Source organism: Squalius cephalus, assembly GCF_949319135.1.
Source record: "Squalius cephalus genome assembly, chromosome: 14".
NCBI lineage: Eukaryota > Metazoa > Chordata > Actinopteri > Cypriniformes > Leuciscidae > Squalius > Squalius cephalus.
Genome location: NC_137135.1, coordinates 26,696,357 through 26,723,751, shown reverse-complemented (window position 1 = coordinate 26,723,751; position 27,395 = coordinate 26,696,357). Strand labels below are relative to the sequence as shown.

The following is a 27,395-nucleotide window of genomic DNA, read 5'->3' as shown; positions in this document are numbered from 1 at the left end:
GAGGATGTTCCCTGAATCTTAATGCCGATATGTCACGCCGCTTTGAAGAGACACTTACACCAACAGGCCTTAACACTCTTATGTTGTTCTGAAATAAAGCCAGACATCTTCTAGTCTCGTGTAGCTATACCTTTGACTAACCAGCATAAGGTCTGGTCCACAATACAGCTTATTCTGGGCAAGAACCGCCCACTTAGGAAGAGTGAAGGAATTTAGACTTAAATAATGGACGGTAGTCTGTGTGAACAGTTAAAAGAGCAGAAAATGTGCATAGACTATTAAATCTAAAATCTTAAAGTAATACATGCTGATTATTTCTTAGACATCATTTAAAATACAATACAAATATATAGTTCTGATGGTCAATATCAAGTTTACTTTCTACCTCAAGTGAAACACTTTGTTCATTAAAAAAAGCATGGATTTTTTTTTAAAGAAGTCTCCATGCTCAACAAGGCTGCATTTATTTGATTTAAAAATAAAAACAGTAATAATGTGGAAATAATATTACAATTTAAAAGAACCAATTTTTAAAATATTTTAAAATGTAATTTATTCCTGTGATGACAGTTGAAGTTTTGAAATATAAATCTTTTGTAACATTAAAACTGTTTCTGTCACTGACCCAATTTGATGTTTCCCTGCAGAAAGAATATTAAAACTATTGAATGTTAGTATTTAAAAATGAATACAACAATATCTTACTGACCCCAGTCTTTTGACCAGTAGTGTATGTTTTAAAGGGGACACTAACCTGACAAACTCCAGTCTAATGAGATGTAAACATAATTGTAAAGCCCAACCCTTAAACTCAAGCATATCTGCAATATATATATAAAAATATTTTTGTATAAGTAGTATGATTTCATATGATTACATCATCTCTTACAAATAATTACAAATAGAGTATGTTGGACAAACTGGCAAATCCAGTAGTTCTTAGTTCTGCATAATTACATGCAACTAACCCTCAACCAAATCCCAATCCTATACCCTAACCCTGTAGTAACATGTAGTTGTTTAATATTGCTCAGTACTTAAATGTATAATTACACTGTAACAATGACACCGTAAAATAAAGTGTAAACAAAAGTTTTTTTTTTCTTACACCTGAAGTCTGTGTATGATGCTGTTTCCCTTCATCTACTGTATACATTCACATAATCATGAATGTTCTCTGAGGCTTCATTGCTTGAATCCGCTCATTAAAGGATACACGCAGCTGACAATCCAATAAAAGGATTTTTCAAGCACTGCTGCTCATTGACCATGTTGCTCGCAGAGCCCACAGATGGCCTGTCATTTTAAATGCGTCAATTATGATGTGATTTCCCATAACATTGGCTAATCCAGTTCCAAAAGTACCTTTAAATAAGTCACGCAGATGTTGAAAATGCAAATGGAAGCAGGTGTTCGCTAGCTTTTCATTCTGTATCTCTGCTGTTGAAAAGCAGACGTTTACTTTTAGAAAAGCACAATACGGACAAAGACGTTTTAGGTTCACCAAACGTTTCTCCTCTACCCAATCTCTCCATTCAAACGGCACAACTTTGTCCCTAAGAGTGTAACAAATAACCACGTGGGGCAGCATGAGAGGTAAGATAAATAAAATCCAAAATTGCTTTGGCACTGCTTTCTATCACTCCGCACTGTCTGCTGCTTCCATCTCTGCGATCCGCCAGTTCCTCAGGGGAGAAACTTCAGGTACGTTATCCAGGGCATGAATCATAAACTTCCACATTAATATACTTTTAGATTCCATTCAGAGCCCGTAAGGACTCTTCCCTTTGGTTTATTTCTATATCTTCTGAATGATAGTGAAGGCTTTTAATGATGCCACTCACATTGCAGGAAGAATGGTGTGATTTAGCCCCCATGTTTAAAAAAATCCTGGCCTCTTTACTGCTTATTTAAGCTTCCTACAGCCTTAAAAGCTTTAGAACGAATGAGAAAGAACAGATTGAATTAAAGAATTGGATACAGAGAAAGACTATACACAAAGGCTTCATGCTGAAGGTTAAAAAGCATTTAAGCATAAAAAAACATTCTGTAAAAATACAGCATAATTTTTCATTCTTTAAATGATTTTCTAGATGCTAAACAACAGAAAATGTTTGTTTATGAGGCCATTTAGTCAGGTCATTACTTGATCATTGCCTAAGGTCCAATGGCAAAACCCAGGGAAGCATGAAATGTGAAACTTTTTTCTTAGTATTATCTTATTGAAGCGTACAATGCAAGTGCCTCAGGTTTAACGAATCACAAGCGCTATTATAGGACCTACATTTGACTCCTGAGGTGATGACTTCATGCATAGTAGAATTCTAAATCATTAATACAATTATTATTAGAGATTAGTAGTAGTTTACTGTGGTTCAGCATGACTTTTGAAACAGTTTTCAAAAAAAGGATCATTCCTGGACTCTGCAAACGTGTCAGAGAGTCTTTGCACTGCGAAAAACCAAGTATTAGTATAACACTGGAGATGAAAAGCTAAGCTTTAAATTGGCTAACTATTCAGGCAAAGTCATAGTTGCAGCGAAAGGCTGTGAATTATTATAATTTTAAATTATAAACTGAGCCGTGCATTGAAAATCAATGAACATGTTAAATTGTCACATTCACAGAGAGATGCATGGGTGCATTTCAACAAGAGATCTGGCCTTGAATATTTTCTCTTAAAGAACAGAGAGAGGAATAACAGTAAATTGTGCTTGTGCTTTTCCGGGAACTGGACAGAAAATTGAATGTAATGTAATCACTGTTCATCTATGTACTATGTACTTGACGTGCTTTTACTGTACACTGAAATGTATATATTTATTTCTTCTTGAATTACTTGGATAAAACTAATTTCTTTCTAAGGTCAGTCTCTGCACACCTCTTAATACTTACAAACCACCTTTCACATGAAAAAAAATTCCTTCAGATAAAATGAGAACGGGTTTTATAAATATCACAATCATATGAATTTAAAATGTATAAATACTAGTAGTTTAGCTTCTTTCTGTTTTCTCCCCTTAATTTCATTAGATAGATTTTTATAGATGTATACAAAATGTCTCAATCATAAGTAACATTTCTTTGCTATATCCTTATTTTTTCAGGTGAGGGATTTATTTTCGGTTTTGGGATTATATGTCTCACCAGATGGCTGTAGTGTTATTAACACACACACTGGGCAGATACTCAGAGGTACAGTACGAAACAAACAAAAAACAAAAACAGAATTCACAGAGTGCTAAAATTCGGTCCACTCTCTGTATTTATATGGTATGCTGTTATATATTTACCCACCCATTATGTTCCTCAGACATTTCAGATACTGACTGTAGAGGGCGGTCTGTTTGTTGATGATGTCCTACACACACACACACACACACACACACACACACACACACACACACACACACACACACACACACACACCCTTAAGGTATCAGAAGTGGCTGCATCTTCATCTTTCCATCTGATTGAGTTCCAAGTGAAGACTCGGTGATCTGTGGTCGATCTGTAGTGACAGATGCTTCTCATTGCGCTCACACATATGCAAACAGACATTTTTTTTTTCTGCAAATGTACACATATATACAGAAAGAAACAGACATAAGTGAGCATCGCTCTCCTCAAGGGTACACGCTGCAGTGCTTTAATTAGAAAAATAGACGCCACTGAAAGCAAGTGTTTACACAACTGATGCTAGTGCTGCAGGCATCACCCTGACTGCCATTTGAGAGAGCGCCAAGTCACACAAAATACCATTTGAGCACTTTAATGTGGGGAGACTTTTGATTACATGCTTTTACAATACATAATTTCAATAAAAATTAGCTTTATAAGCTGAGCAAGTTTTCTTGAATGTAGTATCAAAGTCTTTATAAATTCAGGCTTACCTTCTCTATGGTATAGTTCACCCAAAAATGAAAATTCTGTCATCAATTACTCATCCACAAGTTGTTAAAAAACCCTTAAAATGTATTTTTTATTTTGCAGAATTAAAAAGATTATATTATGAACAATGTTTTAAAGTGCCGCTATTATGCTTTTTTAGATCTTTATCTTTCATGGAGTGTTATACTACATCTGTTTGTAAATGTAAAAGGTCTGCAAAGTTTCAAAGATCAAAGCGCATGATAAATGAGTTATTGTCTCCCAAAAGAAATAACTGAATCAGAACTGCCTGCAACGAGTCACCAGTAATTTCAGTCTTACTTCCTGCACAAACACATTTTCATAATGCCAACCTATGGTCTTCACTGGCTGCCCGTCAACAACATCTAGTTTAACCTGCCCCCAAAACACCAGCTGTAGTTGAGGCCTGGAAGAGTTTGGATCATGTTGTCGACTTGTTGTTGTTTTATTTCTGACACTTGCTATAAGCGGTAGACCAATCACAACAGACAAGGTTATCTGACCAATTAGGGCAGAGTAGGCTCTCGGAAAGGAGGGGTTTAGAGAGACTGAATCCTTTATCAAACCATTTCAGGCACTGTGAGAAAAGAGGTGATGGCTGCAATGTATATTATTTAACTCTTTACCCGCCATTGACGGAAATTACCAACTTTCCCTGTTTTCACTGTTATATGGCAGGGGGTGCTATGACACATCTCCTGAAAGAGTACTGAATTTCCTGAGTCCTTAGCAGAAGACATGTGAAGAAGAAGCAGAAAAAAGCGATAGCATATATCAGAATATGCATATGTAAAATTAAGTGATCATCCACATTAAACAGCATATAAAACAAAACTGTTACTGAATGAAATGTCGACCAAGGAAGAGCTAGGACTGTGCAAGATTTAGGGGTGGTAATGGACTCGATCGACTCCATCTATGTTTTGATCAAGTGTTGATGAAAAAAGAATGCATTAAGCTAGAAGAAAACTTGTTTTTGTTTAAAAGCAGAGGCTCTGTTCTTTGGATGCATGTAAACCTATTGTAGGAGACCTCCAAAACAAAATTAGGAACCTTTAAAATTCCATAATTGGGGCACTTTAACTTATTTTCACTCTTTTGAGTGAACTATCTCTTTAAGCAGTTGTACTGTATTACAGACCTGCAGTTGACCATCAGGGGAAGTTTTCCTCTCGCTGTGCCTCTATGGACAAGAGAAGCATTGGCAGGCTTTTGAACATCACAATGCTATTGCAGTTCTGGAGCACGTAGCTACCGCCAACTCTACTGCAGCCCCCCAGGGCCCAGGAACTTTTTAATCTAATTAAAACAAGCTGAGAAACGAGTTGAAAGATAAGGTCTCCACAGGGAAATGGAGGAAGCATTTTGCCAATGTGGGCCTTTTCCTCAGCCTCCATGACATTAACAAGTTATCAGGCTTGGAGAACGTGCAGTATAACGTAGGGACTGAGCCACCAACTGACAACTTTGGAGTGCGGATGGGACTTACTGTCAGTGGTTGAGACGCCGTGACTGACAGGGTAATTAATTACACCATTTGGACAGAGCAAAGCCAAAAGAGGGTAACTTTCCATCATTCAACAGTATACCATTTGTTTTTTCATAGGAAAGAACAGCCAAAAATATTTTTTCAATCATGTCGGCGCTATGCAACCCTGCTTGATTCATAATTCAACTCTTGCACTTATCAGAAATGGGCATCTGGTCCAAATTAAGAGTAACAAGCTGTTTTGATTGCTCTACACTGTTGGACCAGTATACTGGTAGATTATGGTGTAATCATTTTAAATATTGCAGATCCGTGTGTATACGTATATATATATATATATATATATATTTTTTTTTTAACTAACATTGGAATGATTCTTAATAGTACATACTTTTTAAAGGTACACCTATTAAAATACCAGGTAATCAGACTCTACTGGTTCTCAGTAAGATCATGTCCTCTGCTTAACACCATAGAAAGAAGCCTGTTCACTCTAAGCAGTAGACATCCAAGACTAAATTATCTGAACTATGCCATTCACATTAATTGCATAGCTCTATAATCTTACTGGAGGTCAACTATTGACTCAGGTGTCTATTTTCTCCTTATGAATTTTATCAGAAACATCTGGGACAAAGTTAACTGAGAACTGCATTAATTCTCACAGAGCAACCTCTGCGCAATAAACAAATCCTTGGGGAAACCACGTTCTATCAGTGAACAAAAGTTCTGTTTTTTTTTTTTATACGGATCAGAGCGGTTACTGTTCTCGTTGTTTTTCAAACACATATGTGTGTTGACACTCTGTTACGGTTCGCACTCTTCATTTCCATACACTCATGCCTGGATTGAAATGACATCTAGTCACAAATATCTCTGAGGCATGAGACATCGCAGACAATTCAGTGACAATGAGAACACAATGAGAAGAGGCAATAGTATGTTGCGAGAAGGAGAGCTTTATGACACCGTGCTGTTTTGTTTCGAAAGAGGACGTCAGGAAGCACATTGGTCTATAAAGCTGCCGCCACAGGCTCTCATTAAAGTTTCCAGTGTGGTGGATGCACCCAGTGGGCTTTCATATTTCCCTTTTTTCTGTTTACGGAGGTGTATACCTGATGACAAAGATGAACTGAAGTATTATTATATTATGCATATATACCCACCTATATATAGTACTATATAAATATATAATGTTCGTAAGCTTTTATATGGCATTCCACCTCCTCAATTTTTAATATACTGTATGGGCTTGAAAGAAACACTTTGTGGAGAATCTTTTGGGATTTTTATCATGCACATTGTAGGACACTTTTGATGAGGACAAAAATGATTTTAACAGACACGACAACTTCATATTCTTAAGAGTTACGAGGCTTTAACGCACTCATATACAAAAACTATTTCAGCAGAATAGCTGCCAACAACCTGACATGACCAATAGCGGTAATTCCAATTCCCAACAGATAAATGATACAGTCTTACAGCTATCTTGAAACAGCGATGATGATGAACGAACAGATCTTTCACAGTCCATACAAGTTTCAGTGCTATCTTGAAACAGTTATGATTCAGAACAGACAGATATTTCACAGTCCATACAAGTTTTCGCTCTCCCTTCCTCTTCGGGCTCTGGCTCACTCAAGGCAGGCGGTCGCTTTCCATCTACTGGCTGGTGGTAGTGTGCCCTGATCCAAAACAACAATTTCAGTGTCTTGTCGTCAAAGGGCGCGCTGACGGCGAGATGACTGAACCGGTCAGTGTAACTAAAAAAAAAAAAATCGACTCAAACAGCGCATTTTGTTGCGTAATCCATTTCTTTGGTCGGTCATTCTGTCACATAGATGAAGATGATGAAGAGGAAAATAATCCAATACGAAAGGTCTTTAATATTAAAGTAAACTCAGGTAAATATAGTCGGTGTAACAGAGTGTGTAAAACAAACATGAACAACAACAAACCACAGAGTGAACAGGAAGGCACTTAAATAAATAATGGTGACAAACTAAATGATGAACAGCTGTGATGATTGAGTTAGTGTCCATGGAAACAGATGAGTGGAGGGAAACTAAGACAAAGGAACACATGTGACTAATGAATACAAACTAAAAGTCAATGAAAACTAAACCAAGAGCAAACACGACTGAATATGTGTAATGTGTTCAAGCTGAAAGAGTCAAGGATCAAGTGCTCAATCAATGGCTGAATTTACGCAGTGAATGAACTATTTGGGATTGACATTCATAATTGGAATTGACATCCGTAAATCAGTTCATATAATTATTTTTACCTAAAAACTGGCATATGTATTATACATATTTTTATGCAAACATTTGTCAATTTATTAATTAATGCATTTATAATATAATATAATATAATATAATATAATATAATATAATATAAAATAAAATAAAATAAAATAAAATAAAATAAAATAAAATAAAATAAAATAAAATAAAATATAATATAATATGGGATAAAGGGAACCAATCACAGAGCGGGGAGGGAGCAGCAAGACGATGACGACGTCTATGCGACCAGCCCGGTCTCACCCCAAAACGTCATGTACTGACGGGTCTTGACCATACGGCAACATACGACGAAAAGGGTACCCCTAAAACGTCCATATGAGACGAAGACATAAGCGCACCAGCAGCGCCTCCTAGCGGTACCCTAACGCATACCTAAACCTACCCATAACCCGAATCGTCACATATGGACGTTTTAGGGGTACCCTTTTCGTCGTATGTTGCCGTATGGTCAAGACCCGTCAGTACGTGACGTTTTGGGGTGAGACTGTGTTAATGCGACACACCGAAGCAGCTTGTTTATATCTATGGATCCAACATGGCAGCAGACGTGAAGTTGCCTTTCGATGCAGCCTTAAATAGTGTTCTAAGTAGTTTAGAACACAAGTTTATTTCGTCTTCTTCCTCGTCGAATTTCTGTCGCTCTACATACGTCATCTGGTATAATTGAAATGATTGGCTATGAGCTACGTACAGGCGCATTTGATACACATTCGTAGCGCCCAATAAACGGCTCTGGGCATTCGTAAACCACGCCTCAAATACGAGAAAATTAACATGTGGTTCCCAGACCACGTCTCAATGAGACGAGGTCTGACGTTAGCCAAGCTATTACATATCAGTAATTTGAATGAATGAATGAATGAATAATAATAATAATAATAGTAATAATAATAATAATAATAAATACTGAAAATTAACTTTATTTTCCTGGTTTAAAGGATCAATCTAAACTAAATTTCAGACAAAATGTTTGTTAATGAAGGGTACTCATAATTGCACTCTCATTGACTAAACTTTTTAGTAGAGTATAACTGGCTAAATTATTATAAATACATAATAAAAAAATATAAATGATTGTTATTATCAAGGTCTAGATCAGTGGTCTCAAACCGGTTCCACGGAGGGCCTAGTGTATGCAGGTTTTCTCTTTTACCTTGAACCAAACTGATTGAGTAGGTCACTAATTGGTTAAGATCTCCCCTCACCTGGTAGTCTAGGTCTTAATTGGGCACTAATTGAAGGGAAAGACCAAAAACCTGCATACACTAGGCCCTCCGTGGAACCGGTTTGAGAACTCTGGTCTAGATGCTCTGTTGTGGTTATGTTTCGACATTAAAACAAAATACATTTCTAAAAAAGATGCTGTGGGGTTACTAGTTTTATGTGTTCTATGGCTATATTCACCCAGTCAATGTTTGGGATTGACATCTACAGTAGATTTACGAACAGATGTGACTCTCAAATCCCCTTCTCTTATTCACCATTACCCTACAAAAACATGTAACCATAGCAACAGAATTGTAGACATCAAGGCTTTGTATTGCATATTTACAGATGCCATTTTCATTCCAAACTATTTCAGGCTCCCACTGCTTTTAGCAGATATGCACTGTTAAGTGTCCCAAACACTTAAAAGGAGTTATGTCTCGATCTCTAGCCGCAAAATATCCCTATTTTCTGGCCTTTTTTCATAACCTGAGAGAGGTTGAAAGCTCTAACATTAGTGACTGACTGTAAAAAGCACACACCTCATGCCGTTGATGCAATGGGCAACTAGCTGTCGACTGGTTCCATACATACAGCATATTTCAACCGAACTTGCTCAATGTAAAATAACTAAAATATGTATGCACAGAACCCTATTTAACACTTTCCCATATCCATGGGAGTTACAGTGTGGAGAAGCCCCAAAGATGCTTATCACTTGGACTGCTGCATGCCTGAGTGAAACACAGGGTTGGATCAATGATGGTTTGGGCAGCAATATCATGGCATTGATGGGCACATCACTGCCTAGGACTACGGAACCATTCCAGAGGACCATGCTCACCTAATGGTTCAAACACTGTACCCTGAAGGGGGTGCTGTGTAGCATGATATAGCACCAATACACAAAGACTTGTGGCAGAATGGTTCGATGAACATGAAAGTGAAGTTGAACATCTCCCATGGCATGCATAGTCACCAGATCTAAATATTTTTGAGACCTGGCCACTATTATGGAAGAGGAAATGGCTCAAAATCACTCTGGCCACTGTGAAGGACTTGTATCTGTCATTCCCTAGATGAAAAGATGCTGTATTGGCCACAAAACAAGGCCCAACACCATACTAATAAATTATTGTGGTGTAAAACCAGGTGTTTCAGTTTTTATTGTCCCAACCCCTGTACCTGTAAATATACCTTTTACAATTAAAATGTGCAAATGATTATTTGTGTGTGTGCTTTTGTGCTCGCCCTGTCTGTCACTTCTGAAATGAATGGCACTCATAACAGAGGAGTCATAACCAATTCTCCTCCACTTGCCTGTCGGGCAGAGAAATTGCTGATCCTTTAGATTTCCAAGGTAAAGAGAAGATTAAGTGTGGATCGCTGGTGTGTCCTGCTCCATACAAATCTAAGCTGAAGATAAAGTAGTGCTTTGTTCATGTCAGTTTTAGTTCCCTATGTGAGGGAAAAGCATTTATGGTATATTAGCACCATGAAGGTTTCAACCTTTGGGATGTTTTTCCTTGTCAAAGTGATAGGATTTATAAGCACCCTGCCTCAAGGTTACACATTTGTCTGATGGCTCCACATCACAATAAATAAAAAAACTACCAGCAGTTTTATTGTAGACACCCTAATTATAGCTTAGGCCATCATGGGTAAAAGTCCACGGATAGTGGATGTCACAGTCTACAAAAAGTAAAAATAAGTACAAACTTATTATGAACTCCAGAAAAAAAAAATTGTGCGTCATGTTTGTCAATTCATAAATGCATGAATGTATTTCAAAACAGTCCAAAAGGCCAGATTTTCCCTCTTGGAAAAAAGACAAAGAAGTGAAAGAAAAAAATAAACAGAAGTAAAGCACAAACATTCATATAAATAAATAGTTGATCTATAATCTCAAATTTTTGGGAGAACAAATGTTGACCCTGCAGGCACTTCAAGGCAGTGAAGTATTGATTTAGCAAGTTTTCAGTGCATAAGAGGCAGACAAATGAAAAATGCTGCATGTACTTTTGGTGATGATCACCATAAATCTGCTCAGATAGAGAGAGCCGGAGGTCAGATGTGTTGTTCCACACAATTACGTCAAACAAGTACACCCTCACAAAACAACTGAAATATAAGTGTGCATTAAAAGACAAAATGTTCCACAGAGCATGAGGCAAATGGCCATTTGAATTGATTTTTGTTATTGTTGTTATGGGTTTAAATGCTGAAAATAAACTTTTCTGTCTTTTCCTGTTTTAAAATGCTTATAATCATAAAATTACTGCGGAAAATATTTTGTTAATGAAGATTTTTTTTACATATTTTTTCAACCGCAATGAAGACGAGGCAAAAAAAGGTAACATTTACAGTACAATAATGTTTCATTAGTTAACAATAGTTAACTACTTTAGTTAACAAACTAAGAATGAACAATACTTCTAAAGCATGTATTAATCTAAGTCAACATTTACTATACATTATTAAAGCCCCATGGAAGCTTAATTTAACAGTTAAGCTCTTGAAGAGAGAATGTAGGAAGACGGAAAGACAGTGGCGAAAAACCAAACTCCCAGTACACTATAATATCTACAAGGAAAAGCTTAAAAACTTTAATACTGAAACTGGTAAAACAAGACAGTTGTTCTTTTCTAACATTATCAACCAAAACATAAATAATGCTCGAGTTCTTTTCTCGACAGTGGAAAAACTGACAACCCCCCCCCCCCCCCCTCAAAAACTGCCACCTGAATTCATCTCGACCATAAAGTGTAATGAGTTTGCGTTTTTTTTCAAATCCAAAATTGCTCAAATTAGATTGAACATAATATATCAAAAGCATATTACTATGCAACCAGAACAAATAACTACAGGAACATTAAACAGGACGGCTAACTTCAGTTTGATCGATACTGAAACACTTAATAAAACAGTACAAAGCCTCACCTCTTCCACTTGTACACTAGATATTCTACCCGCCACCTTTTAAAAATCTGTTTTTCATATTCTAGCACCAGAATTGCTTAACATTATAAATTCATCTTTACAAATGGGCACATTTCCTAAATCCCTTAAGACTGCTGTTATAAAACCACTTCTCAAAAAGAATAACTTAGACACATCCATATTAAGCAACTATAGGCCCATTTCAAACCTACCGTTCATTGGCAAAATTATTGAAAAAATTGTTTTTAATCAACTTACATCTTTTTTAACACTTAATAACTGCCTAGACGATTTTCAGTCAGGTTTCCGGACTCACCATAGCACAGAAACAGCTCTTGCTAAAGTCACAAGTGACATCCGGCTAAATACAGATGCAGGCAAGGCATCCATCTTAGTATTAATGGATCTCAGTGCGGCTTTCAACACCGTTGACCATTACATATTGCTTCATCGACTGGAACATTGGGTTGGCTTCGCCGGTGTTGTGATCAGCTGGCTAAAATAGTGATAGGAGTTTTATTGTTAAAATTGGAAATTGTTCCTCAACACTAACATCTTTGACCTGTGGAGTTCCCCAGGGCTCAATTTTGGGTCCGCTGTTATTCAATTTTTATATGCTACCACTTGGTAAACTCATAAAGAAAAATTTTATCTCTTACCACAGTTATGCTGATGACACGCAAATTTATTTACCTTTAGTGCCTAATGACTATACCCCCATTAAAACTCTCTGTCAGTGCATTGAAGAAATAGATACTTGGATGTCACGGAACTTTCTCCAGCTCAATAAAAATAAAACTGAGGTTATCGTTTTTGGAAGAAATGAGGAAAGATGTAAAATCTCTACCCTGCTCGAAACAAAGGGCTTAATAGCAAAGGAAGTGGTAAGAAACCTTGGTGTCCTAATAGATAATAATCTAAATTTGAATAGTCACATAAAAACAATCACAAAATCAGCATATTTTCATCTTAAAAATATTAATAAACTTAAACGATTCATGTCTAAGGAGGATCTTGAAAAGATCATACATGCTTTTATTTCTAGTAGGATTGGTTATTGTAATGTGCTTTTAACAGGACTCCCTAAAAAGACTTTAAAACCTCTCCAAATGGTACAGAATAGTGCAGCCAGGATCCTTACAAAAACCAAAAGAATAGATCATATTACTCCAATTTTAAAGTCCTTACACTGGCTCCCAATTAGATACAGGATTAATTTTAAGGCACTCTTATTAGCTTTTAAGTCAATAAAGGGGATGGGACCTAAATACCTTCATGATATGTTTCAACAGTATACTCAACCAAGGCCCCTTAGATCACAACATAAACAGCTTCTACTAAAACCTATTGTCAGAACAAAACAAGGGGAAACTGCTTTTAACTACTTTGGCGTTCATCTCTGGAACCAGCTTCCAGAAAACATTAAAAACGCTCCAACTATCACAATTTTTAAAACTTTGTTGGTGTTTTATATATATAGAATTTTTATTATTTTTACTATTGCCAAAATTGTATGTAGTTCCATATCTTTTATTTTTATTTTTATATTTTTGTGTGAAGCGCATTGCATTGCTGCTGTGTATGAAATGCGCTATACAAATAAAATTTTGAACAAACAATGAACGACTATTTTTTTAACTAACATTAACAAAGATTAATAAATACTGTATCAAATGTATTGCTCATTGTTAGTTCAAGTTTTAACTGACAAATTTCAATAATAACAAATGAGACCAAACTCACAAGAAAAAAAAAAAAAATCTAAAATTGTATTTTCGTAAACTTAATTTAGATCCCATTTTATTAGAGTAAGACTAGCTAAAATTATCAAATATAAGACATCAAAAAAAAAAAAAAAAAAAAAAAAGATTACTGCATCTGAGGTAAAATCCGTTGCTTCTTATTATAATAAAATAAGGATGAACAAGTTGCCTGGAGGCGTGTGCATGGAACGACGTGGTTTTCCCTCTTCCAGCTTCTTAGAGACAGTGTGTTGGCTACTTACTTGGTGTGTTAATTAGCTTACACACTGTCAGACATGGAGTGCAATGGTTTCATGCCACACAGTCAAAGTGAACGCATTCATGTGAGATCTGATGGCATCAAGGCGTAAGGACAAAACCACAGCCATTTAAGCAATAAATACTTCAGTGGTACACCCTTCAAGACAGAACAAAACATAAATAAGTCTGACTAAGCTCTAACATCACCCTTTGAACTCATTTACTATGTCACAAACATTCTTTTTCAGGGCACTCTGCACACAACTGCTAGCAATCCAGATCTACTACTATGATGAGCACGGATGACTTCCGCCACACTTTTTAGCCGCAGTTTGTGGGGCATCCTCCCCTGCTGCATCCGATTATTGTAGCCGGGCAATTTAAACACTAACCGTATCCAAACTGACAAGTGGGCAATTCTCTCCCTCCTCAATCACACATACCCAGCATGCTCTAGTTTTTTATTTACCGCCTATTTTCCAAATGCCACATTTGTTTCTGTTTACATCAAGGACAGAGGACCATCAGCTGTGAAGCATTGTACAGATGGGCTTCACCCCCGAGTGAGTTGTGGCAGGCAGATACGGCCCTATATTCACGTTTATCTTTGTGGGGCAGACCTGGCGCTCACCAGTTTGCCTTTTATCATGCTGGCTTAGCACTACAGAGATGAAGGGGGGTACCCTGGCAATCCAGAGTTCTCGCGAGAGCACAAGTTGAATTTGCTCAGCGAGTTACTCTGGTGTCGAGTAATGATGCTCATTAAATATGCCCCTCAATCTGAGCTGCACCAATCACATCGGGTTATCTGATATAGGCGGGCCAGAGGCGAGCTAAACAGATGACGACAGCGCTGTGACGTCGAAGTCATTAGTAAATATTGCAAGATGGCTATGGATGAACACCAGTTGTTTGAAACGGCTTTGGCCGCTACAGTGAACGAGTTAGACTTGGCTTTTTATCTAAAACAGGAACATAAGACACCGCTCGAATCATTCCTTTGCAAGATGGACGTTTTGCTGTTTTGCCGACCGGATACGGTAAGAGTCTAATTTACCAGTTAGCTCCGCTGGTAGCTAAGCGTATGGGGCTTGCTGTGATTGGTCGTAGTGTTATCCAATTGCGTGCAGTGAGATTTTCAAATGCATGCTTGGTGCCGCCCCTCGAGCTGGCAAATTTTCATTAGTCGACGCCAGACCATTAATCTTTTAGATTTAGGTCTGGATTTCCAGGCTAGAAGGGGGGAAAGCAACCTTACAAACAGAGAGAGTTATATGGTCATATTCTCTAGAGGGTTGCATTACTAATTTCTAACGATGTTGTGTTGTGATCAGTGAACACTAATCCATCCATCCATCCATCCATCCATCCATCCATCCATCCATCCATCCATCCATCCATCCATCCATCCATCCATCCATCCATCCATCCATCCATCCATCCATCCATCCATCCATCCATCCATCCATCCATCCATCCATCCATCCATCCATCCATCCATCCATCCATCCATCCATCCAAGAGGGTTGTATAATGTAAATCAAATTATTATGAAACAAAAGGCAAAAAACTATTGTGTACATAGTTTAGTCCTATTCAGTGTACTCTGCGCTTCTTGGCTTGTCTCTTGTATTCATTAAATAGAGGATCTCTTGTCACTGTCCAGCAATATTCTGCAAGAATTGATGAGCTCCATTTGAAGTTCTCTGCACTGTTCACACAAGTACGAGACATCTCTGCTCACTTTGGCTAAATCGAAATGTGTCCCTTTGCTAAATCAAACACTGACAAAGAAGAGAGCATGACACTCTATGACAGGGGTGCTAAACTCAGTTCCAGGAGGGCAACAGACTAAACTCCCTGCAGAGTTTAGCTTCTACCCTAATTAAACACACCCGATCCAGCTCATCAAGTCCTTCAGGCTCATTTGAAAACTACTACAAGCATGTGTGTTGGAGCAGGGTTGGAACTAAACTCTTTGAACCCTTGCTGTGTGATTTCTAGAGCTGATATAAGGCAATTTGTTCAGCAGAATGATGTAAACTTAATTATGATTGCATCACTTAATGACTTATAGGAATAACATGATGCAGTTCATATCATGTATGATGCAATACCAGCTTCAGATTGAGAGAGAGATTCACTTAAAAATTTGTATTAAAAGACAAAAAAGATCTTTAGATTAAAGTATGAAACTCATGACCTCATGAAAGACCTCTGCACTCTTTCTCCACCTCCTCTCAGTGCCACAGGGAGTTCAGCCCACCTCAAGCCTCTCAACTACACCATCCCCATGCATTGCAGACTTCAAGAGGTCAAACCCAAGCCTCCCATGGTGCAGAGAAGGAGTGTTTTTTTTTACCTTAGCATGTATGTGCACATACCATTAGCAAACTCTCCTGTGAATCCAGGGTCAGTGATTATTCTGGGTTAAGCCCTGAACTCTGTGAATGCGTATGGGTACATCTTTTGATTAAAGGGACACAAGGCAAGCCTGAGTGTTTTTTCTCTACGAAGCTCCCCTAGTGTCTGGTAGTAAATGCTTTCAAACACACTGTCGTAAAAACGAACTGTTGTCCCTCCCCCCTCGCCACGAGCAACCCAGCTGATCAGCTGTCAACCCAGCTGAGCAGAGGAACTGGCTATTTCAAAACCAGTTATGTCTACCGAGGTAAGTAAAGTAATATTTTCTTTCCAACTGATGGCGAGTTTTTTTTTATTTTGTGTTGTCATGCATACTAGTATTTTTACCGGGAACGAACGATATGAACGAGGCGAAGGAAGGTGTTTTGTTTTTTTGTGCGAGCCCTCGCTCGGTCTGAAGCTCTTTTCCTTTTCTTTGCATCTTCCGTCAAGGGTTTTCGCTGCTTCTTCCCCGGCTCTGCCATTATACGCACGTTTGCAACAATCGCTAGCCGGGTTTCGTTAGCCTGCCTCTGTGCTGGGGATGCTTGCCGTAAACTGATCCTGCTTCTCGCGATGTCTGAGACTTTGTGAGACTGAAGGACGCGGGTAGGATACACCGAACTTGCAAGTGGGATATTCTTCCTACAGGCAGTAGGAGCGAGTCTTCATTCGCCCTGTAATGAGTCATTTAACCATATACCGACTTACGAAGATGATTAATTAACATGAAAACGTTGCCTGGTGTCCCTTTAAATATTCCAAAATACACACTTTATAATAAATGCTGACATGTTATGTTTCGTTTTATGAACTAAAAACGTCCAACCAAACCTAGTTGCAACCTCGGGCATGGTAATTTCGGCTTTCCTTACTTTGATGTGCACTGCTGACCACTCCATGCAATTAACTTGCCAACATTTGTGAACAAATTCCTTTACTGTGTTTTTATGTCTGTGAAACATTATGTACTTCATGTATGGTGGATACATGACCAAAAAGTCAACAAAAAAAGTTGAATAATAAGATAATAGGTCAATATTAATAGTGAGCAATTATGTATTTCATATTTATTTATTTATTTAAATACATTTTATAACAATACTAATTATTATTATTATCATTATTAATGTTATTTAATTTTGTCAATTTTGACAATTCAGCGCTCTAACATTTTTGGGACTTTGACGCCCATCCCTAGCACCTCCCCTAAGTTATTCACTATATCAGTAAGTAAAATATGACATCAAAGCTTCCCTCTCCCTTCTACAATCTCCAACATTACATCACACACTGAAAAATTCAATGAAATATGTATTTATCTGCCTTTTCGGCCCCCTTCTGTTCAGTCAGTCAGCGGCCTGTTTCGCAGGGACTTAAAGCTGGCTGTGCGTGCTACAGAGTATTCCGTCATTTTAGAAGTGGCTGACTGTGTGCTAAAAGGGTGAGACTGAAAGAATCTGAGAGATTCTCTCCCGCTGTGACTCAAGCGGCCACCAGAGAGCTTTGGATCTGCATTTTCCCATGTGAAGAGGTGTAAGCCACCTGTGCTACTACTTAGCTTCCTATTGTCTGCACAACTGGAGAGAGGAGGAAAGATTTTGGTGTCTTACCTTTGAGACCCGGATAACCTGAGTTGACTTGTAAGTCCTCATGCACATGCATGCGGTCAGCTCACAATTACACACCATTTACATGCAGTTCACGTGTGTCTGTGTGTGTCTGTGCGGTGACTTAGACATTCAGTGCTTCTTATTCACCTCTGTTCGCCAGTGTGCTAACGTGCCATGCATTCATGCATGTAGTCTCGCAATACAGACATTTGACTATCGGCATATTGTAGCCTTTTATGCAAAAGAACAGCCACTTAGACAAAAAGGGCCTGTCCGACTAAAATGGAAATCCAATTGCTTCTCATTTTAATTTAACATATAGGGGCGGGTAAATATGAAATTGATGCTACAACAAAATTAAACCCTTGTTTAATGTTTCTGTGTATGTGTAATGTTTCTATTTACAATTTTATACAAATATTTTTATACTGGTATAATAGTTTTATACCATTATTGCATGCAATAAAAGGTAATATAATATAATAGTTGTAAATAACGCAAATATGTTTTTTTTGTTGCTTTTTTTTATAAATATATTTTAGTTTTCACAACAAAACACAAAACATCCAACTAGTCCAAAATCCATCAATTAGTCTATAATTTTTTTTATATATAATATAATATAATATAATATAATATAATATAATATAATATAATATAATATAATATAATATAATATAATATAATATAATACTATTTCATTATAATTCCACTTAAAAATAACATCGGCTTGAAAAGAATATGAGGGTGGGTAAAAAAAAAAAAAAAAATCTAGTGTGCGTGCGTGTGTGTGTGTGTGTGTGTGTGAGTGTATTGATGTTTTCACAAGAACTGAACTGAACAAACACTGCAAAAAAATAATCCATGACCAACCCTTATGTCCTTTAAGTAGTTTTGGACACAGTACACATTAAGAGTATGTTTGCCTGTGCTGATAATGCATTACACAAGCACAGTATAAAAATGACCCAGTTCCATCCAACACAATGCTGTCTCCTCTTCCCACACACACAACGCAGACACTCACACGTACACATGCACCACTGCATCAATAAATCATAAACAAGAAATAAATTAAACATTAATTCCAAGCTTGCGGAGAGCCGCTCACAGTTGGCCAACAGGAGCCTCTCTTGCTCTAGCTGCTTTCTGGCACAGCTTAATTAGGATCCTCATATTTCCACTGAACAAACAAAAGAGGTGGAAAAGGAGCAGGAGAACAGGACACTCTAAGTAGGTTAGAGCTCCCCTCTTGGGTCAAACTACCACAGCTTACAGTCCTAACAGCAAAGCAGTGAGAGGGAAAATGAAAGGAGGACAGAAATATTTTAACAGCCCCTGCTAACTCTTCAAAAAAACAAAACAAAAAAAAATAATATTCTGTAACCTTAAAGGCAGAATTACTTCAAAATCAGTATCCATCCATCCATCCATCCATCCATCCATCCATCCATCCATCCATCCATCCATATGTTGAACAGGGCAAATTTACTGAATGTGAAATAGTGCTGAACTAAAAATTGTCAAATTAAACAGTAAATTGGCAAGTCCTTTCAATGCAAACATGCCACATTTCTGTTTAAATTAGAGATGCTAAAATAATGATCAAAGAGTGTTATTTGCCTGCCACAAATGGCAAAAAGCTGGATTTTCTTGAACAGAGAAGTGATTTTGTGGCATTATTTGCACTGGTTTTAGACATTTAAAATAATGAAGAAAGCATGCTGAAAATAAATGGCGGTATCAGTTATTTTTAGTACATTTCTACAACTGGTCTGAATGGAGTAGCTTGTACTTTAAATGTAAACTCCAATCTGACAGTAAAAAAAAAAAAGAATTGTCATGAAAACGGCAACGTTTAAGATGGCTCTATTTGCAACGTTTCATTAATGTAATTGCACCAGATTCACAATCATTGCATGCAGTACGCACTCATGCTGTATAAATGGTTGTGGATATTGATGTTGATCGAAGTCCAAATTTACTTTGTTTATTGAGTATTTTCTTTCCGATTTCATGGTCATGTGATCACATTTTGACTCTAAGCTGAGGGACTTTATGACATGATTTATTGTAAATCTAGATTAGCTTGTGGCTACCCCAAAAAATCACTGGTCATTGTTCAGTTGTAGCAGCAGTAGCTGTTGTGGTGGAAGCATAATCATTATGCAATTAGTAAATGAATTTCCATGGCTCTGTAAAAACTAACGTCTCACAACATGGAGCAAAAATGCCAAATCCAATGTCAACCGTTTCAAACTGGACAAAGTATTAGAGCAAACCTCGTCTGTTTAGTCATACGCACTCCTTTAATAGCAATTAACCGCGGACAACAACACGGCAAACAAAACAAGTCGCCGTCACACACCAATACAGCTCACATTTCTTTTAATTAAAAGTGTGCAAGATCGTGGCTGACATTTTGTCTGTCCCCTGTGAGTGAGTCTTTGGCTGAACAAGACTCATCTGGTCTAATTAAATTGCAACAGAAGCCTCACACTGACTGGGCTGTTGACTGGTGCTGAGACATGTGCTTGACACGCTGCGGGTTTACAATAGCAGCACTATATAGTACATCCTCAGAGGTCTTGAATCTATTCCAAAAATTCTCACTCAATTTTCACCCGTGCACATGCACTAACAACATGCTCATTCATTCAAGCAAAATCTCTCTGTTCTCATAGGACTAGGGCAGGTTTATAAGGAAAAGTCACTATAGCAATGCCTTTTATCCTGCAACACCAAAACATCTGCTGACATTCGTACTTTACTTTGGAGGATTCTATCAAAGTCGAGGCAAACTTTGGATTATCATATGCATGAATAAAGCAAAATGGCAGAAAATAGAATAAAGCATATATAATATTACAAAATATAAATTTGTAAGATTTTTTTCAAATGTTTTTGAGTCTCTTATACTCACCTGAGCTGCATTTATTTAATAAAAAATACAGTAAAACAGTAATATTGTGAAATATTATTAGAATTAAAAAATGATCATGATTTTAACGGTCAAAGACTAAATGCTACAGTGAAAAACTGTTAATTGGTTAAGAGAAAGTTTCCTTACTATATACGGTAAACAACTGTGATAGATCTAACAGTACATTTAATGTTTTAATTTTACTGTAAAATACTGTTAAATTTACAGTTTTTGGAAGTGAAAAAGAATTCCCACAATTCCCTGCGTGACACTTCACATTTGATGTATTTTGTTGAAATAACTGTTTCTTAGTTTTTTCTAATCAGTTATGACATTAGGGTTTTATGTTACATTTAATGTTGTTAAATTAATGTTTATTGCATTTTTAAAATTTCACGTGTGTTACCATGATGGTGTTTAGTGTTTGTATGAATGACACAGTTTGTATGAATGCACTGTGCAGACTGACTCAGTCAGTCACCTTCTGTATTGGTTGGTGCTTCTTTGCCAGAAGAAGGAATAGTGTAATGCAACTTAATATTTTCTTATGGGAGAGTGATGGCAGTACATAATACACCAAATGAGACTGGAAAACAAAATAGTGAGTAAAAAAAAAGACTAAAATTTTACCCTTATATTGGCTTAGTCTTTCTTACATTTATGCATTTGCTTGAGAAACAGATCTTGCCTGTGAGCTGTGTTTGACACAATTCTACCTCCTCATTTTCAATAATTATGGCTTACATGCTTGTGAATTACCAGATCATTTTTATGGAAGATTTAGTATGGCATATCGAGGTCTTCTACTACTACCATGCTAAATTTACTTAGCTGATGTCATCCAGAATATGCTTTCGTCTTTTTCCTGTGCAAATGAGACCACTACAGGGGTTTGCCCTTAAGTAACAAAACTTACAGAAACATTTTGTGGATTTCCTCATCTCACTCCAAACCACATCAGTGTTTTGACAGGCATTTCAAAAATTGGAAGAATGATGCCGGTTTAGTCTGAGAAGGTTGTCAAGTAAACCAATTCTTCTGATAAAAATGATGTTTTACACAAGTTCTGTGCTGAACTGATAAAAAAAAGAAAATAAACCATACCGCCTGTCTAAATGTAAATGACTAAATGTTTAGATGCTCATCATTAATCGAAGTAGAATGATTCTTCGTATTTGCACTCATGTCAAGTGCTAATAAACTTAAGCAGTTTTTACAGCTGAATAGCAATGAAAGTCATTATGCCCTCGCTGTGAAACAAAAGTGGATCTCTGATCTTCCCATACAAGAGCAGCTAAATATTTCAGTAATTTGTATGCAGAGGTGAAGAGGGCGTCTTTGCATTGCATTGAGGTGCTGTGATATTTAGCATGAGCCCATCTTTGATCTCAAAGAGAAAGACAAGAGTGCAAGATGTAAAACTAAGTGTGATGTACTCCATGGAAAATATTGATTTGAAATCTAAGTCGCACCATTGCCAAAGGGAACAATGCATATTTGAGGCTCATTATTTCCTGTTCAAAGCATAACAATTTTGCTCCAACCAGGCACTCATAGTTTTACCTCAGTGTGTTTAATTGCTATTTGAAACGGCCTCAGTTTCCCTCTGCTCTGTGAATTAGACAGTAACTGAAGCTGAAATGTGTTAACTCTGACAAATGGCTGTGGTATTTAGAGTTGCATCTCTGTTGTTTGTTTATGCTAATGATATGAAGGTGGACACAGATATACTCACACAGACATCTATATTCCCTCTCTGAATCAGCAGCTTTATGACTTACTGTATATATATATATATATATATATATATATATATATATATATATACACTTATAATTCATTCTTTAATGTTAATGTTAATATTAGATATAATACGGCTACGGTTGTCTATGACACAGCGGAATACTAATACTTCTGGTTCTGTCACAATACTGGATTCTACTAATTAAAGACAGTTGGGGAAGCATGATAGATAATATCCATTAATCGTCAAATGCTATAGGAGTCAATGCACGAGAGAACTGCTGTGTCAGGAAGAGACCATATCAAGTCTTTGTGCTGAGACTTTTACCTGCACTACACAGTCCCAAATGAACTGGCCCTCCATCACTACACTAAGTAATTGCAGAGAGCTTGACATAAAGAGAAAGAGACAGTGAAAGAAAGAAAGAAAGAAAGAAAGAAGGAAAGAAAGAAAGGAAGAAAGAAAGAAAGAAAGAAAGCACATTTAAACATTTAGCAGATGCTTTTGAAATAAATTTAGCTACATCTTCCTTTACATATATATGAATGAAGAAAATCAAAGAGAAACAACAAAAAAAAGAAAAAAAAAAGAAAAAGAAAAAGATAAAGGCAGTTGGTCAACGTTCTTTCAGAAGTGCCTATGATGCAATCTACTGTAACTCCAGCAGCAGGATGAGGCTGTAGATGAATAGGATAGAACTGCTCTTATCAGTGCAGTGAATATGATGCACAGCAACAAATATTCCATGCAAAACTCAATATGTACCCAAAAAAGACATTAAATATTGCATCAGAAAGAAGCAGGCACAAGTGCATACCATTTTATAGAATAAGTAACACAAATTTGCAGATGCGCAGACAAAAAGTACCAGCAGGGTGAAAAATACTGGACCTGAGAGAGTAAGAGAGGTACATTTTTTATAGATTTTTTACGGGTATATGTTCGGGTGGGTATGTACTGTACACTCTGTAAAAAATCATACGATCAATAAGTTATGACAATATGTTTTTACATTGCTTTAACTCATTAAAATAAGTTAAGCAATTTTAAACTTTCTTTTATAAGTTATAAGATTCTACTCATTTTTTTAAGTCAGTTTAATGTAATTTAAGTTGAAATTACTTAAATATCCAAGTTGATTGTTCTCAAAAATTGAAAGCAGATTTTTTTTTTAAAAGTCACATAAAAAAACACTTCACACTTCTTTGTATACAATTCCACAAGCTCTGCTGCCTGACCTCTACTGTACTACCACTGATAAATTCATGCCTGACCACTGCACTTGTCCTTTCATGACCCCACCTATTGCAGAATACGATAAAAAAGGGAAAGCAACACAAAGGAGAAACTTAGTATGAATATCACTCATCAAAACACACAGGAAGGTCACATGGACGTGGAACCAAACAATGTGAATTACAGCAATGCACTTTTACCCTGCAGGCTGAGTGCTGAACAGCTTTGAGCAATAAGTGAAAGTGAACACTACGCGCTCAAAACACATGGGATTCATAGTGACACAACAAGAGAGAAAAGCGGTGTAGTAGAACGCTGTCTAGAGATGACCACATTTTCAGCCATTGTTTTCTTAAATCCAAAGAGACTTTGGAAGTTAATTTAGCATTCAGGAATACTATGAGACTACTGCTGATTTTCATGGAATGATCAACACCCAGGGCGTAGCTGCCACCAGGGACATGGGAGACCAAAAAAAGTTCCCCAAACACTTTTCCCAACTATACTCCCTCCCTGATTTGAAAGAACATCCATACCGAAAGCATGGGAATCTCCATGGAATGCTCAACTGCTATACACAAACTTTTCACACAGAGATTCCGAAAAATACACTGATAATGGGGATTTATGGAATTTGTCCCGGGATCATTTGATTTTGGTTCATTCACACTGCCAGTGATTTTCTGGAATCTGTGCGTGCGCTCACACATCCTATAAAGATCCCGTAAAGACACGTGACATTGATATGACGTGTAATGTCTCAGCAGCATCTTAAGTTTGCTTATTCGATCATAACTGGATCTCTCCACTGGATACAGTATACAGATGCATGTTCAGTTTCTGACAGACTCCATGCACTGGAGACTGTCGACAACAGGGCAAATGGAAGAGTGGAAGAACATTCCCTTTGTTTGCAGCATATTGCTTTGTAAATGAGGCACAGTGTAATGGAGAGTTCGAAACTTTTGTTGAAATATGCAGCAGCCAACTACATTGGATCTGACAACAGCTGCATAACAAACGGTAAATATTTTCACAATGCTTAGTCTGTAAATGACGGTTTTCCGAATATACAGTCCTGTGCAAAAGTATTAGACGCATTAGTATTTAAAAAAAAAAAAAAAAAAAAAAAACTTGCTTAAAACCAATTTATATAATTTGCTGTCGTGTGTCAGTAAATACATATACGTTTGCATTTCCAAACATTCCTTTAGTCATTAATTGTAATAATCCAGTGAGATTTTTGTATGCTCAAGGAGTCTAAACCTTTTAAATTTCAATTCAATTTCTAAACTTGATTTTGAATCAATGTAGCAATCAGGATGCAGAATTTATATAATATAATAAAGTAATGAATAAAAAAATGAAATATGTTTTTTAAAAGTAAAACTAAATTAAACAAAACTTTTGTGGGCCGAGGAGGAGGAACGATTTATGTTTTAAAATGTTTTACCTGGGATGCATTTCTTTGAAATTCAATGCAGTAAATTCCTCTTGCTGCCATTCCAATGCAAATTCCAATTCAACTTCCTGTGAGGTGTGGCCAATTGAATTCAGATTGAACTAAAAGAGAGTCGATTCTTCAATTCTGTATTTTGCGCAGCCATGGTTGTGTGATAATCATTAACTTTGTTCCTAGAATCCGTCCATTATTGCTGCACCTTGCCGAACCCATTACAGAGACCTAATGCATCTTGAGGGACTCCAGCCCTCCTACAGATGGCAAGCACTGTGATGCATGATTCCTTGCTTCCACTGTACCAGGATTATTATGCTGCTACTCAATCAACCCCCTGCTTTCCTCGACTTTTGGAGTCATTTGGGAAAATAAATCTATATCAACTCTGTGTCATACAGTAATGAGTATGTGCATGTCTGTATATTTATGCATGCGTGTGAAGGGGTTAGACGGTGACTATACATCTTTGAACAGCCGTCTGCAGAGACCTTAAAAGCTCACTGAAATGGAAATGTGGTTAAATATAGATTGATTAGTTTGTTTGTTGTTGCAGATTGATGTTTTCAGAATACATTTTGCATTTTTATCTCATTTATCTGAACTAAACAATACAGCGTCCCACCATGTTTCACCATAAAATGTCAGGAAATTTCAGGAATTTGCTCACCACATGGAGAAGAGATCTTCCCCTTGGCCATGTTTTTGTTCTACTAAAGAGCCTTCTCGTTAGGGTTTGTCTTTTAAATCTGCAAGAAAGCACAAAATAAATGAATTAAATAAGATCAGAGATGAAACAGAGAGAAAAAAACGTGTAATTAGGAAGCAACCAACACAAACATGCAATCAGCAGTTTGGAGAAGCTCAGAACACAAGCAAACGGAACACCCTTATGGATGTGAAAACCAACACAGTATGTTATTACCGCGAATGCTGTCTGCAAGCTCTAGGTTTCCCGGCTTTACCCGTAATCTCTAGGGCTCGACTTTCATATGCGCTTCTGGCAAAGTCACAATGAAACTTTTGCACAATCAATATCATGTAATATGTACAAAGCCCCACATGAAAAAAGAGGCTTTACCTTTTTTTCCCGCTTCCTCTATCCTCTTACGCACTACACAGGATGCTGTTCTGTGACACAGGACATTGTTCTTGTTATTTAAACCCCCGGAATCTCGCAGCAAGGATTCGGAATATCTATATCCCAGTCCATCCACGCCTTTCCTCTCTGCCTTGTGGAAATCATTTTATTCAGACAATATTTCTCTCTTTCTTTTACTCTCTGAAAAGACACTAATGAGTCTCTCCATACAGGCCTGACGGTAGACAGAGGCAAGGTGATTATGCAAACACAAGGTCCTGAATTACTAATGAAAGCTGGGGGATATGTAGAAGACAACCGTGTAGAAGAAAAAAAAAAAAAGAGTAGAAAGTTTGTTTCTGGACTCACTTGTAAAAATCAGTCCTGACACTCGATGCTATTAGTAGCCCATTAAGCAGTTCAAGGACAATAGCTGTCCTCCTGTTTGATCATTTATTCTCCGGATCTCGTTGTTATGCCTGGTGCCTAAGATCAAGATGACCGGAGAATATCAATGGCCTTGTTAAGAAAGTGTGCAACCTAGGTAAAATTCTTATTTTATTTACACACTGCAAAATATTGTTTCACAAGGCCACGTTGTTTCTAACGTTGATAACTTTGTTATCTTCCACAAATAATTGGAGCAATAATCTTGTTTTGTTCAAACATAATGAAGCAAGTTCTGGTGCCATATGGATGTATAATATTTCAAAAGCACAAGCTGAAAAGCTCCTTGATATTGATTCATGCCTGTGGGTGTTAAAATCCACACAGAAAAAGTAGGACAGCTCAACCTGTGCAAGGTGAAATGACAATACGTGCCTTCCCTTTCTTACTCCCCTAAACATACTGGCTGTATGTGTTCAGTGAATGGACGTCAGGAGGAGGACAGCAAAAAAATCCATTTCAACCCCTTCCTTAATCATCAGCGGTAGTTTCTCCAAAGCCACCGACGTCATGGAGAACACATTGGGACTATCAGCCTGTCATTGTTCTCTCAGACGCTGTGGCATACATTGGCTCTATCTTTAAAGAAGAGAATGATGTGCTTTACATGTAAGATGCCTGGTTAGAACA

The 27,395-nt window shown here is 37.2% G+C and overlaps 1 protein-coding gene across 9 annotated transcripts in view; it reads right to left on the bottom strand.

Moving 5' to 3' along the window:
- Positions 1-27,395, bottom strand: part of lingo2 (leucine rich repeat and Ig domain containing 2) — a 383,251-nt gene that overhangs the window by 76,138 nt on the left and 279,718 nt on the right. For 4 of the 9 annotated variants that reach the window (XM_079891776.1, XM_079891767.1, XM_079891775.1 and 1 more), the window contains one exon: positions 25,908-25,986. The exons of the other annotated variants lie outside the window; for them this stretch is intronic. The gene's annotated coding sequence lies outside the window, so the exon portion shown is untranslated. The remainder of the gene's footprint in view (positions 1-25,907; positions 25,987-27,395) is intronic. 9 annotated transcript variants of the gene reach the window in all.